General features: G+C 43.2%; 1 long non-coding RNA gene across 1 annotated transcript; it reads left to right on the forward strand.

Annotated features, from left to right (window-relative positions):
- The first annotated feature begins 9741 nt into the window (after positions 1–9741).
- On the forward strand, positions 9742–14428 carry LOC144463458 (uncharacterized). Its single transcript, XR_013491603.1, has 3 exons — positions 9742–9988; positions 10937–11451; positions 13377–14428. It is a non-coding gene; the product is annotated as an uncharacterized LOC144463458 (long non-coding RNA).
- Positions 14429–14807: the final 379 nt, after the last annotated feature.

A 14807-nucleotide genomic window follows, 5' to 3' on the forward strand; every position in this document is an offset into this window, starting at 1 on the left:
CGAAAACATGAACCATCCACGAACAATGTGAGGTCAACAGGAATTGGCTGATTATGCAGGTCCTCTCTAGCCCGCATAAACTTCTCTGTGTCATGAATGCAGTCGTGTGGAGTACCTTCTGTAGGTAATATCAGTTTAGTGGCGGGGTTAATGATGGTGCAGCGCTGAATGTTGAGTTCAGGGGCTGACAGGATTACCTCATAGCCCGTGCGTCTGGCTTGCGTTAAGACGAATCGTGGACTAGTCAGTAGTGCATGAATTTGGTGAGAAGTATACAGCGTCACAGGATGTCCCATGGTCAGCGATGAGGCTTTCTGAAAGGCAAAAACAGCGGCTGCCAGTCCCTGATAGCAGGGTGGCAGGCCAGCCTCAATGTTATCCAGTTTAGTACTATAATATGCCAATGGCTGTTTACCTGTGGGCGTGTCTTGCATCAGGACGGCACAGGCAAAACCTGATTTTTCTGCAACATAAAGATGAAAAGGTTTAGCATAATTTGGCGTCCTTAAAGCTGGAGCGGACTGCATGTCCAGTTTCAGGGCTTGGAACGCACCTTCTGCTTCCTCTGTCCATGTTAACTGTGCTGTGTTATTTGTCTGTCCTGCTGCTCTTATCAGAGCCCTGAGGGGAGCAGTTTTTATAGCATAGTCGCAGATCCAAGGCCTGCTGTAGCCTGTCATGCCCAGAAAAGATAGCATTTGGCCCACCGTTTGTGGTTGAGGGGCCTTAATCACTGCCTCTAGCTGGGAGGGTGCAATACACCTTTTGTCCCCACAGAGCCTTCTTCCCAAGTACTCTACTGACTGTTGGCAGAACTGTAGTTTAGTTTTACTAACTTTGTGTCCGCCTTCTGCTAAGGCCATGAGCACTGCAACAGAGTCGTTTTCACATTGTTCTTTTGTAGGACTACAAATGAGCAGATCATCTACATATTGCAATACTGTGCTTTGCACGTTCAAACTGGCGAGGTCTTGTGTCAACACACGATTAAAGATGGATGGGGAATCCAAATATCCTTGAGCCAACCTGGTATAGGTATATTGTTGATTCTCATACGTAAAGGCGAACAAATATTGAGAATCTGGATGTAGTGGTACGCTAAAAAAGGCTGAACACAAATCAATGACTGTGTACCACTGGGTGTCTGGTGGGATGTTGGAAAGCAACGTGTGTGGGTCTGGCACAAGTGGTACTTCTCCGTCTACTACCGCGTTAACAGCTCGCAAATCATGGACTAAACGGTAGTCTGGTGAATTTGGTTTCTTGATGGGAAAAATGGGTGTGTTACAGGGGCTTCTAGTTTTTACCAAAACTCCTGCTTCAATCAAGCCTTGGATTGTTGGTCTGATACCGTCAATGGCATGCTGTTTGAGAGGGTACTGTTGCTGATATGGTAAGTTAACGTGTGGTTTTAGCTTAATATGAACTGGTTGCGCTGATTTTATCAAACCTACATCAGTCTTATGTGCTGTCCATAACTGGGATGGAACTTTGCTTAGCATCTCCTCATGTTCTGCGGTGACTGCCATTTGTGTGGGTGTCCCTCCATCTACTACCACTTTGTCTGCTAAAACCTCATCGCCTACCTTGACTGAGATCCTGATGAACTGTTTGTCTTTAGATATGTGAATGTACCTGTTGTTTGTGGGCACCCACTCTTGCACCTGCAGGGCACGCCTGACCATAGGACCGAGATGATGAGACTCATAATCTTTGGCTACTAAAAGCGTGATGTGCGGCGTAGACTTTGGTACTTGAAACCATCCAGATAATTCTTCCGGTAGGCGGACAGCCGCTGCCACGCCCTCCGGCCCCAAAAATATGTCTTCACTGGTGATGAGATATGGTTTTTTATTGATCCCTGCATCCCAACACTCCTGGTAATCTACATGAGTCTGATCTCTGTCATACATGAGCGTGCAATGCAGCGGCAGAGTGGGGGTATGTGCGGTGTCATAGTGCATGCGAATCCACCTCTCCCACTCAGTCCATTTCTGTTTAAGGTGTGAGTCTTCTGGTGTCAGCTGAAGCCAGTAGGCCAGGGCTTGTTGTTTGTCTGTGGTACCTTGGGGTAGTTGTGACATCATGCTTTGTGGGGGTTCATCTGGGAAGTCCAGGTACAGTCCATCTTGGGTACACATGATTTTTGCTTTTAATGGGCATAGAATGTCTCTTCCTAGCAAGTTTACTGGGGTATGGGCTGAGTATAGCAAAGGTGCACATATGACTTTGCCTGCAATGAGCATTGGAACGGGCTCCGTTAGCGGTATGATCTGTGATTTCCCAGAGAAGCCTATGGTCTTTATGGATGACTTAGAGAGGGGGAACCCGGAGCCTTCTTTTCCAATGCATGAGTATGTGGCTCCTGTGTCAACCATAAAAGGATATTCACGGTCATGGATGACAACAGGCACGATGGGTTCCTCATGTGACTGTAGCGATATAGCTGGTAACATTAGTTCCCCCTCAGGCTCCTCTGGGCACCCCTACCAGGGTTGTGGCTGTTCCATGCTGGGCCAGTTCTGTGCTGGACCTTCCCATGGGTTACTAGGACATTGGGCCCCTATATGGCCTGGTTGACCACACCCCCAGCATTGATTGTCAGGAGGAGCTGGGTTAGCTGCTGGATAGCCTGCTCCTACGTTTGGTGGGCCTGGTGACTGGTTGGGTGCATCCTGGAAGACATGGTGGTTCCCTGGTATGTAGTTTCTGCCTCCTTTCCATCCTCCCCTGAAGTTTGTAGACTGAGCATTTCCTCCCGGTCCCCCGCGGCCCCGCCCTCTGGGGGTCCGCTGATTGCCACCACCTCTTGGCATTTGCTGGTAATAATAATGGTGATGTGTGGCGTTGGCAGAGGTTTCTTTTCCCGTTGCATTGGGGTCAGTGGGGGGTGGCTGCAAAGGCGCTTGGGGCTGGATGGCTGGAGGAGCTGCTTGAGTCGCTGCCACCACGGGAGCTTGAACTTTAGATTTCTCTTTCTCCTTTTTTACCAGCTTGCTCAGTTCTCCCAGCTGCAGCTGGGTCAGTTTGTTGACTAGTTGTTTGTCTTCTTCATCCTTTTTCTTTTTGTCTTTCCTATAGAGCTCAACATGGTGGACGATGTGCTCTGAGAACAGTGGCCAGTCCATTTTCATCAGTCCCACCACATCTTCCAAACGTCGCTGTACTCTCTGGCATGGCCTTCTTAACCATCATTTTGAATAGGCTTTGGGTGGTTTTATTGGCATTCCATGCTTCCCCTGTTTCTTCTTTCCACTTCTTTTGGAAGGTGTGTAGAAACTTAGAGGGACATTCGTTTTCTCCCAACGTTTCCCCCTCCAACTTGGATGGGTCTCTCTTTGCTGGGTAGTGTTTTCTCAATTGGCGCCACACCTTGGAGCGGTAATGCCCAAAGTCCACGTCGTCGCTGTAGTTGTTTCCAATAGCCGTCCCCACATTGGCTTCTGTGAATATTTCCTGGGTGATTTGCTTTCCAGCCACATAGGTGAGCAGAGCTTTGACATCTCCCAAGGCTAGCTGTATTCCAGCTGTTGTCTCTTCTAGAGCCATTATCCATTTATCTGCACCGTCGGTGAGTGCTGGTAGGCGCTCAGCCAGGCCTATCATGTCCATGAAAGGCCAGGGCTCGTACTGCCTTTGTCCATTAGGTTGTGTTATAAGGGGACACATGGTGGTTCTGTTACCTTCCTCATCATACAGATATATGAGATCCTCAGTCTCTCCGAGGACTTTTCCTCCTCTCAATCTCATGCCTCCTTGACTTTGAGCTCTGTTGTCTACTGGTGGTCGTCTGTTGGTGTCCTGTACCTCTTTGGGCTGTGTTTTGTTCGATTTCATTGTACCTTGGAGAGTCAAGGTGATGTGCTCTGTGGTGGGGCTAGCTTGAGGCTCCTCTGGCTCCTGCTGGAGACCCTCTTCTTTTAACTGTTGTTCTTGTATTGTCTCCAATAGTTGACTCATTTGCTGCAATCTGCCTTCTGTTCTCCGGCTGATCCCTTCCAGCTCTTGAGCAGCTCCTGTCCTCGGGTGTCGATCAGTGACGCACCTCTGGGAGTGTGTTCTTGGATACTGTGATCACTTTCATTGTGTGGCTCTCTTTCCATCGGTGGGTCTGGATATGGTGGCGGGCTAATGGTAGCTGGCCTCTGGCGATCTTCTTCCTCGCGCATCTGGTGGTTCTTTACCTCCCATTCCAACATCTGTTGCCAGTGCTCGTACCCAAAGGTACTCATAGGCCTGGATCTCAGTTCCTCAATCTTTCCTTTCCTCTTTCGCAATTCTATTGTAGGGGAGCCAGATCTCTCTGTGGGGAGGCTCGAACAACTTTTATGGTGAGCTTTGCTCCCGTTTTTCACCTGCTTCTGCCTCCCTCTGCCTTTGCGCCCCGCAGTTGGTACTTGCCTTTCAGTGGAGCGAGAGCCTTCATCACTGGCGCTATCTGTCGTCTCTCTAGCAGTGGTTCCGGTGCAGTCACTGCTACTTCTACTACGATGTTTGTATATCATTTGAGGCTGTCCAGCTTCACTCTCAGTGAACTCTCCATCCCCCTCGTCACTTGTTGACCCATCGGTGCTCTCCGTCTCTGAGGATGGTTCTGTTTCCAGTTTTAACTTCTTCCTCGGCCCCTGTAGCCCCCTCCTATTGGGCCTCTGCTCATTATTTTTTGTCAGGGTCACTGTGAATCTCCCTTCTAATTGGCCCTCCATTTCTGTAACTTTTGAGCCTCTTAGTGCATACTGTCCCATTGCTGGCTGTGTTGGCTCCTGTGGGTATTGGGGTGGTGGCGGTGTGGGTGGGGGTGGTGCTGTGGGCGTTACTTCTTCTTGTGTCTGGTGTTCTTTATCTCTTTCCTCCAGCTGCACCATTATTCTTGTTCCAGTTTGTCTGAACCATCCTAGCACTTCTCTTTCTTTGGCTCTCTTGTTTTTTAGTTTGTAGCTTGCCTTGGTATCTCGAGCTTCAATGTGTCTTAATTCTGACTCTACTTCATCACAGCATGCCAAATTGAAGGTACCATCCATAGGCCAGCGATTCTTCCCGGAGGTTCTTTTGTGCCATTTGGCCACACAGCGTTGAATGCGCTTGGCTCGACTTGGGTGTTGTTTTATTACCATTTCTATCGGGGTCAGAACCCCTTCTTTCATTTTTCCCTGGTTGGCTCCCATGAAGCCTTGTTTTACTGCACTAGCTCTTGGGATTTCTGGCTGTTCGTCTGTTTCTGCTGTGCGTATTAACACCACTATCTTCCCTACTGTTATGGCAGTTTTGTATTTCTTTTCTCTATAAGGGTTGTACTCTAAGTCACAGGACCCGTCTCCTTGGGGTTTCCGTTTACTTAGACACCCAAATTTACCTGTTTCCCACTCAACTTTTCTGGGCACAATGACAATTTGCAGCCGCGGGTTGTATATTTCCCCTCCTGCTGGGCTTTGTATGCGTACTTGGTGCAGAGGAAGTGTAGCTACTGGTGCGTTCTGATAATTGTCACACAGACTCTGTAGTAGCGGATTTAGTGTATAAGGAACCCACAGCCTTCGCAAAATCGCTTCCCATGGGGCCCCTGGATACTCTTCCTTTACTCTCTTTAAATTAACAAATTTAGTGATTTGCCAGAGTTTTTGTTGGATTTCTTGTTCGCCTTGCCAATGCTCAGCCCCTTCACTATCTATGTAGCTTCGTTCTAACCAAAAGTGTGTGCGCACCCCGCTATATTCTACAGGGCCCTCTGTAAGACAATGTTCTTCTCCCCAAATTTCGTCTTCAATGATTTCCCCGTCTTCCATCTATTTTTAGGTGCAGCTGTGAATTATGTTTGCCCTCACCTTTTAGCTGTTAGTAATGACTTTATGTGTTTGCCCAATTGATTTCCCTCTTTAACACAATGTTGCGACCGTGCAGCCTGTTTAGTTGGTTTATTTGACAACTTTAATTAGATCTCTATTACCAACACCTTTCTACATCCACAACTCTACAATTTCCTCTATAGCTTACTGTATTTACAACACCATATAGATAACATGCACGACAATTTCAAGGATTATGTTTGTACTATTTTACAGATTACTTTAGATATATTACAGTTTTTACACTTCGATCAGTTAACCCCCTCTTTTTTTCTTTTTTCCTTTTCGTTAGCTACCTGCCCGTTCAGACCTGTTTGCTGAGGTAGTTCCCCTGCTCTCTTGGCTAAGAGGTCTCCCCCAAACAGCGGTATCCACAGGAGCTTTTTAACTTTACTTTTTAGCTTTCTGCCCGTTCAGTCCCGTTTCGTCTACGGTGACTCCCCCTCCTTCTTGGCTGGGGGGTCACTTTCCTCAAAACAGCGGTATCCACAGAAGCTTTTAGGCCTTTATTCTTCTTTATAGCAAACCGCCCATGCAGACCTGATGTCTCCCCTAGGCACACCCTCCTTTTATAGGCTTAAGGGTGTACTAGGCAAGCCAACAGCGGTATCCGCGGATTTGCTCAGCATTCCGCCCGCACAAACCTACCGGCTGGCTTCAACACCCCCGCCCCTACAGGCTAAAGGGAGCGTTGGCAAGTTTCAGTAGTGGTAACCACGTATATGCTTTTGAGTATCTCTGACTCTTTTTCTTCTCTTATTGTGCACTTTTGTCTCTTTAAATACTTTAAATACTCTTACTACCTTATTGCCTGTACCCCATTAGTTATTATTCACACACACACACATTCACTCTTTCCGCTCCACGATCACACCTTATTGCAGCAGAGTTACCCGTCTCCAGTGATGTTAGTTGCTTTTTCAATGATGCATCTTTAATCAGTACATTATATAACTAGGTTCTTTAGGAGAGGAATTTGTCAAATACCTTTGACCTGGGCGGCTCCCAGCACTGCACCCCAGACACACCCGGTTTTTAAACAGAAAAAGGCTCTGCTTACCTTATTTGGTGGCGCCACCTGTGTGTCTGACGTACAGCCCAGTGCTCCCGATCTCTGGCTTCGACCTTCCTTGCCTCCTGGCTGGCTCGCCACTTGAGGTGACGGAAATCGGGGCCTGGAATTGGGCCTGATGGCTCCTGACCCTGTCCTCCTTGCTTCTTTTAAAATGTCTTCTGTTGTCAATTCAGTATCTTAGGTTCAGCTGGCAGGTACTTAGAAAAACACTGGAGATAGGCAGAATCTGGTGCAATCGAGTTTATTGTGTTCACAGGCAACAACACAGACAAACTCACGAGTCAGCCTCCGGAGGATGACTGAAAAACTGCTCTCAGCACTCTGGCTTATATGCTGGTGGAGGTCGAAGAGATCTCCACCCATTTCTATAGTCCTTCCCCTTTCGATCCGTTTTTACTGGTGGCAGACTTTTGCCGTTATTCCGGTTCAAGCTGGAATCTGCCACCAGTATTTCCGGAACAATTCTTGCTCTGTTTTTTAAAAATCATGTGATCTGTGGGGACTCACATGCTATAGTCCCTCGTGTTCTTAATTTTAGAAAAACATGTGATCCCGGATGACTCTCATGCTGCAGTTCCTCGTGACACAATCATTTGAGTGTGTGTGTGACCTTTATGTAAACTCTTAAGTGCATTAAGCAGTACAATCATGTGAGTGTGCTATCTTCTTCACCCAGCACGTGGTAACTTGTATAAGTGTCATTGTAAGTTCACAACATCATGTGAGTGTAGGTTAGTGCATTATATCATTACACAGCGCGTGATGATTATGTGTGTCAATAAGAGTTCATAACTAAAATGTCACTAAGAGTTCACACCGTTACATTGCATATTACACACGAATGCAGGGTTAGTCTTTGCAAAAGTCTACACACTAACATGGTTATATAACTATTTTGTATCTTATCCAGTTTATATGGTTTAATATCTGATGAGGGTTTTAACTTTTACACTACAAGCTCAGGCCCAAAATGGCTGCCTTGGTTCAGGCACAAGTCAAACGGTGCAGATTCATGTAGGATCAGGCCTGATCTTTGGGGTCAGATCAGAGCACAAAATTACACAATCAAAATTTGACGACGATAACAGTTTTTTCTATGCAAAAAACCCCACACTTTCATCAACATGTCATGTGGAGCTATTTCTGTAATTGGAAGTTTGCTTTAACATGCCGATTTTCCGTTTTCAATGCAGGAAACTCACACACACACAAGCTGTGCCCGTGTTGAGTGAATTTGTAGTAAATTGACTGATTCATTAGGAAGAAATCAGAATCAAATTATAAACTGGAGAAAGGGGAGGAGCAGAATTTTCATGCCATTAACACAACATGCCCACAAGCCACAAGCTTGAGCTAGACATGCTGAATGTGGCCTCCAACCAACCTGGAAAGGAAGAACTTTAGACAAAGTCTATTTCACGTCTGGGTTCTGATCTGACAAAGACTGAAGAACTCTGAATCCTTCAATGCTAGATCTCTCTCGTACTGCTCTGGCTCCTCTGCCTGCAGCTCCTGCCTTGATCATTAGTCAACATGTTTTGGGAGACAAATACATATTGAAGTGCAATCAATCATACTAGCTGACACAGTTTCCATTGGACTGATTGTGATACATTTGGACAGTGTGTGACACGCAGCTGCCTTCCAGCTGTGTTTGTGGCAATCAAAGCCAGGTGTTTTTTGGCAACATCTGCAATTTTGGCTCACCATAACGAAGTAGTTTTGCTCCCCAAACCCAAACTGTCAACTCTGTCTTACTGCTGCATTTGTGCCACTCAAAGCAGGATGGCTCTTAAGCACCATTCGCAGTCTTTATTTAACCATCACCAAGTAGTATTGTTGCCTAAACCTAACCACCGACCCCTTCTGCATCAAGATACATTGCAAAAGGCTGCCCTTGGCGTCATTTTAGTCGTTTGCCCAAGTGGCAAAATATGACGAGTAGGGATGAGATCAGGTGGGAATTTCAGGAACTGTCTTGAGTGGCCACAACCAGCTTGGGCAGCCACCTGGTGGAGATCTGTATTCTACTGAGTGCAGTTAAGATGTGGAAAGTAAAGATTTTAAACTGAAAGGTATTTCAGTCAGATTTACTGACTGACAAGTTTAGCTGACATTTATTTCACTATAACGTCCAATCAATAAATTGGTTGAACTCTACTCCAAACCCTTCAGTCTGTCAGCAGTAACCTCACTTTACAAGTTACGAGGCCACTCTCAGCACACACCAACAACATGCTGGGGACCTTCGCTCTTCCATCACTGCTCTAACATGTAAGATATCCCTCACATTTCTTTAACAGCCCGTATTTGCACACAGAAACGTTTCACTCATGTATTTTTTTTTGTATGTTGACAGATTTTGATGCAGCGATAGTGCTGACCCAGACGCCTACTGTTTTTACAAGCTCAGAAGTTGTTCTGGACTGCAACACTGATTATGGATACTATGTCAGGTGGTATAAAATGGTTTCTCAGTTCACCCAGCCGTGGATCGGGATTCTCTTCAGATCGATTCAAGCCTCATCAAACGCAGATTATCTGTTCACCATAAAGAGGCAGGAGACTCTGCTGCCTGTTACTGTGGGACACGAGGCAGCTCTGCTTCTGCAGCTATATCACTGTGATTGCAAACAGGTGGTGGCTTAATTTCACAGCTACAATCTTATGACGACAGGTGAGATTCAGCCTTTTCAAATAAGACACTGCACACTATAAGAACACTACAATGTGCATTAAACTTTAACCAGATCACGCAGTGATTACACACCAAAAACCTTAATGTGAGAGACTCACTACAGATTTTATGAATTCTGACCAAAATCAGTTTAAATCAGTACATTTGAAACAAAAGACATTAATAAATTGATTTTACAGAGTGTTTGATAAAAGTCCTGCAGTGTTCTGGAATACAATCAGACTGATAAAGTGAATGAGATGTTGAAAGTGAAAGCTGGTCTCAACAGGATGTTTCAGCACCACTCCCCTTGACAGGATGTTTTCGTACCAGAATGAGAGAAAAAATTCGTCACTGTGGCATTCGTACAAGGACTCAAGCTGATCTTGATAAGTAAGTACTTCATAACTGATTACCAAAAAAGAAAGAAAAATACATTTTATGTTTTTGATAAGTACTGAAAGAAATAGTCAACTTATAGGCCTATGTTGCATATATCATTTAAAATATTTAACATGTTGTTTGGTGAACAACAGACTTTTCCCATCTGCTTTGATACCAGGCTGTGTGTTTGAGGGCAAAGCAATCATCTGCAAATAATCACCTTATTTTGAATATGTTCTACAAACAGTCTAAGATGGTCTTTGATGGGTGATTAAATTTTATCAGTTGGGCAACATGGATGGTCAGTCCAACAGGTAGTCAGTTTCTAATTAACTCAGACATTGTTTATTTCCGACACTGTCAAATTTCCTCCATGGGGTGGGGATCATATCAGCCAATCACCCAGCTACAGGCTTTCTCCTGTACCAAACGATCCTTTTTATGTCAGCATTTGAAAATCTACTCAGTCAACGTCTAATATTTACACAAACTATCCTGAATGGCATTTTAACCAGGTGTGTTTCGAAACAGCAGTCAGTGACTCAGGGGGGACTGTAGCTCTAACTGAGGCAGACACAGCACCAGAATATCTCAAGACAAGTCAGTGAACAGTTGGTTCAAGTCCACCGCTCTTCAACTTGCAAGAGGGTGGGACAGCTGTATGCTATATGGCATGACCAAGTGTTAGCCCACATGTAAACGAAGCTCGCTGTGTCCTGGTTAGTCAGTTTGCAGACTGCAGGAAGTGCACGTGAGAGTCATAATAGTAATGCTACAAACTGTTGGATCAACATGTTAGATTTCACAGATCAGAGGAACAAATGACAACATGTGATGCTGAACTTGGATCATATTATAGTATAATTTTATAGGGCACATTCAACTTTACTGTTGTGCTCAGGAATTCACATGATCTCTGATTTTTCATTTCTTCTTTCTTTTCTTCTCTTTCTGCAGAATTAACAATGGCACAGCTGCAAGATATGGCCTCTACAGCAAGTAGAGAAGGAAGACCAGCCTTGATCTCTCACGTGAGAAGTGAATTTAAAAAGAGCGCTCTTGTGTCAAGCGCTTTTTTCGGCGCCATCCTTCTTTGCTTGGAGAAGTTCATTGAAAAAGAGTTTGCATGCCCTTGCAAATATGGTTTGAATGCTGTGTTTGCAATTGTGTATTTAATTGTTCCTGCAGTTGTGGTCTTTTTGCTGATGATGAACATTAAAGACTTTAAGTGTGGAATGTCTCAAAAGGAGATCTGGAAAACTGTGGCTTCCAGCTCTGTCACTGCCATGTTTTGGATCATCATTGTGTTGTGGGATGGCCATTGTGTTGCCTGTATGAAGACAACCTGGTCAGGCAGTTACGTGGAAATTGACAAAGCAGCTCCTCAGAAATGGTGCAAACCAGCCAACCTCACCTCATCACAAGAGTTGGACTACAAGAACGAGACTCAGCATTGGTTTTTCGTGTCTCAGGTAAGGAACAATCTGATGTCCCATACGCTGCAGCAGTCTTTGTTTAGGAAGGTTCCTTAATGAGTGAAATGATCTGGAAGTATCTAAGTGGCAGCCATGATAAGAGCTGGTCAAATTCTCTGAATGCTAAGGAACAATGCTTTAGTTCTTCCTTTTTGACAGTCATACTAGTTGCTCTGTGAAGCTCAGGCACAGTGGTGCTTTGAGCTAAATGTTAGCATGCTAATATGCTAAGAGTCATAGACATAGACGCCGCGTTGACTGCTGCTGCCGATTGGAGCGATGCACCTACACGGCGGCCATTTTGGTACAGTGCCACTCGCTCCTACAGCGCATTATCTATAGAGGAATGACGCGGGTTGTTTGTTACAAACTTCAGACATGGAGGACAGACAGACAGATACAGACATAAATAGAACAAAAGAAACCCAGAAAATGTTCAGGTGTGCTCAGGTCTTTATTTAGACAATTGCTTGTAGGGTATATATTGTATTTGATTATTATTATTATTATTGCTATTATCATTATTGTATTATTATTATTATCATTATTATGATTTTCATTATCACTCTCATTATTATTATTATTATTATTGTAGGTATAAAATCAGCTGTCTCTACCCTTTGTGAACAGCAGACCGTCAGTCTGCAGGATCTTACAGGCTCCATCACATGCTGTTATTTGTTTGAATGTACATATTAAATACATCCAATATCTATCATTAATCCTCTAACTGGTCAATCACTGCAGTCTAAGGTCTGTTTTTTTATCAGACCAGAGGCAGTTTATAGATGAAATAAAATTACATTCTAACCGAAATTATGTCTCAAATTAGTTATTTCACTAGTAAGCAGCTGTGTAATACGTGGGATTGTCTGCTGAAAACATTAAGTAGAATTTGTATTTGAGTAGTAAAACTGGCATTTTTTAAAATATCCAAGCATCCTGTGTTGTAGCTACACATGTGACGTTTTTAACAAATCAAACCGTTTGGAAATCGGTCGAAAATTCAGTGAATAATTCTACTTTGAGATTGTGGAGTATCTCTGCTAGCCCTGTACCAAGATGAAACTCCGGTAACACTCCAGGGGGTAGCACGTAAAAGACTCCGTCCCAAACTCTGATTCTTCTAGCGTAACACACACACTTCATACACACATACTCACTTACAGTACCCAGCGGGGCAGCCCTCCCCCTCTCTGCTCCAACACTGACTGACAGCTGACTCCACTCATAGCACTCATAGCACTGGCGATCTGAACCGGTCAGTGGCGAAAAAAAGCACTTTTAATGTGCAAACTTATACAGGACGCATTTGCCCCCGTTACCATTGCGCGTTTTCACTTACTATTAACATTAGTGCTGTTAGCACTGTCACCTTATTCTAAAACTCATCAGTCATCACTGACTTTTAAAAATTCGGGGTTGCGTTTGACTGTCATGATTGTAACGTTACACTCGCTCTCCCCTTCCGTGTATCTAACGTTACCTTGCCAACGCCTACATCTATCATAGACGTAATGAGGACGTAATGGAGGAGGGGGAGTAGGCCTTCGGAGGGAGGTGGAGTTATGGATGTTCAAATTTTTTCTAAGTGCTGTGTGAAATGCAAATAAGGTGAAAGTAGCTTTAAGAGCATAAATGTATGCGGCTATACTCAACAGTTGTTGAAACATTTGCCCAAAACCCTCAACTGTTAACCTCATGGTGGTGCTAACAGAAAATTTCGAGGATCACCAAAGTCAGTGGAATTCATTGTCAAGGAACCACGAATAACTTTCTAACATTTCTTGGTAATGCACGCAGCAGTTGTTGAGCTACATCAGTGGAAAACTGAACAACTTTCTACAAGATTTGTTGCAGTGTTGATAATCATCTTAATTTCATGTGTCTTTTTCTTTGTTTTTCTTTGGTCTGTGTTTTAGTGCGTAGGAATGGGGCTGATCATATTGATCATCGTAGTGTATTTGATCTTGAAGTGCTGCTGCCAACAGGAAGCTGCGGAAGTTATCAGTCACCAAGTTAACGACAGCAGGGATGCTGCTGATCACGATCGACTTTAAGAAATTAAAGGATAAAAAGATAAAATGGACATAATTTCAAAAATGAAGGAGACCGAAGGCTTTGGTTATGATTAAAGAAGTGCCTACTGTAGAAATCATTATTAAAAGATATCATGGATAAAGCTGAGAAACAACGTCATTAATCACATTGTTGTATTGAAAGTAACAAGTCTGGCAATTAAGTGGGCCATTTTGGTGAAATAAAATAAAGTTCAATCTGCATCAAAAGAAATTTATCTAAAATCAGTTTGCATGTCTAATTCCAACTTCTTCATCTGGAGGCCACGTCATGTCAGTAACTTAGACAGTGGAGACAGGTGTGTACTTGTGTGTGTGTTGTGTAAATAAACAAGTTCTGCAGAAACAGATTACATCAAGAGGCTTTTAAGAACTATCTACAAGAAATATTTTACTTAAATAATGATATCTTTTTTAACATTGTCTACTTCAACTTTAAAAGCCGTCTGTGTACAATCATATGAAATAATTAATACATGACTATTTCTTGATCATCATTATTTGTGATGATGTGAATCTTTTTGATTTTGATTTTCTGTGATAAGAATGAAGCAAGAAATTTCCTTTACTCTCTACAAAATCTTAACTGAAACAAGAGCTGTAAACATAAAAGTTGTAAAGCTAATACTTATTATATCTGTTTCATTTTGTATATTCCATCTTTTCATCAAAGTAAAAACTGTGAAATTAAAGTTTGCTTTAACTCGTCTATGTAATTACTTTGTGGTGCTTTTACTGTTGACTTTACACTTTGGTCTGTCTGAAAACTTGTAACGTCTATAATTAAACAGAAATCAAACACGAAATAACAATATATTACATGTATTTCCTTTTTCATGTAAGCTATGCATTTGCTGTATCACAATGAAATAAATAAAAAACATTTTAAATGACAATTATTTATCTTTTTATTTTTAATAACTGAAGAAATTGTTTCTTATTAATACACCAATTTATTTTTAAGTTTTTAGGGAATCCACATTTATTTCCTTCGTAGAAAAACAGATGACAGAATTTCACAAAATATTTTAAGTATCATATTCAGTTCATGTGGATTGAATTAATATTTAATAATATTTAACAGTGTGGTATATTTTAATTCATTAACCAAAACTTTCTTCCAAAAACTGTCCATATGACCTTTGGGTCACTAATGGAAGGTAAGTGTCTAGTTTCATTCACAACTGGGCCTAGAGGGACTCCATGGAGAAGGAATCACAAAGTATTGAGGTCCATTTTTGAAAGTTTAAGCCAGTTTTATTTAATTATTGACTC

This window comes from Epinephelus lanceolatus, chromosome 5 (genome assembly GCF_041903045.1).
Source record: "Epinephelus lanceolatus isolate andai-2023 chromosome 5, ASM4190304v1, whole genome shotgun sequence".
In the NCBI taxonomy this organism is placed as follows: domain Eukaryota; kingdom Metazoa; phylum Chordata; class Actinopteri; order Perciformes; family Serranidae; genus Epinephelus; species Epinephelus lanceolatus.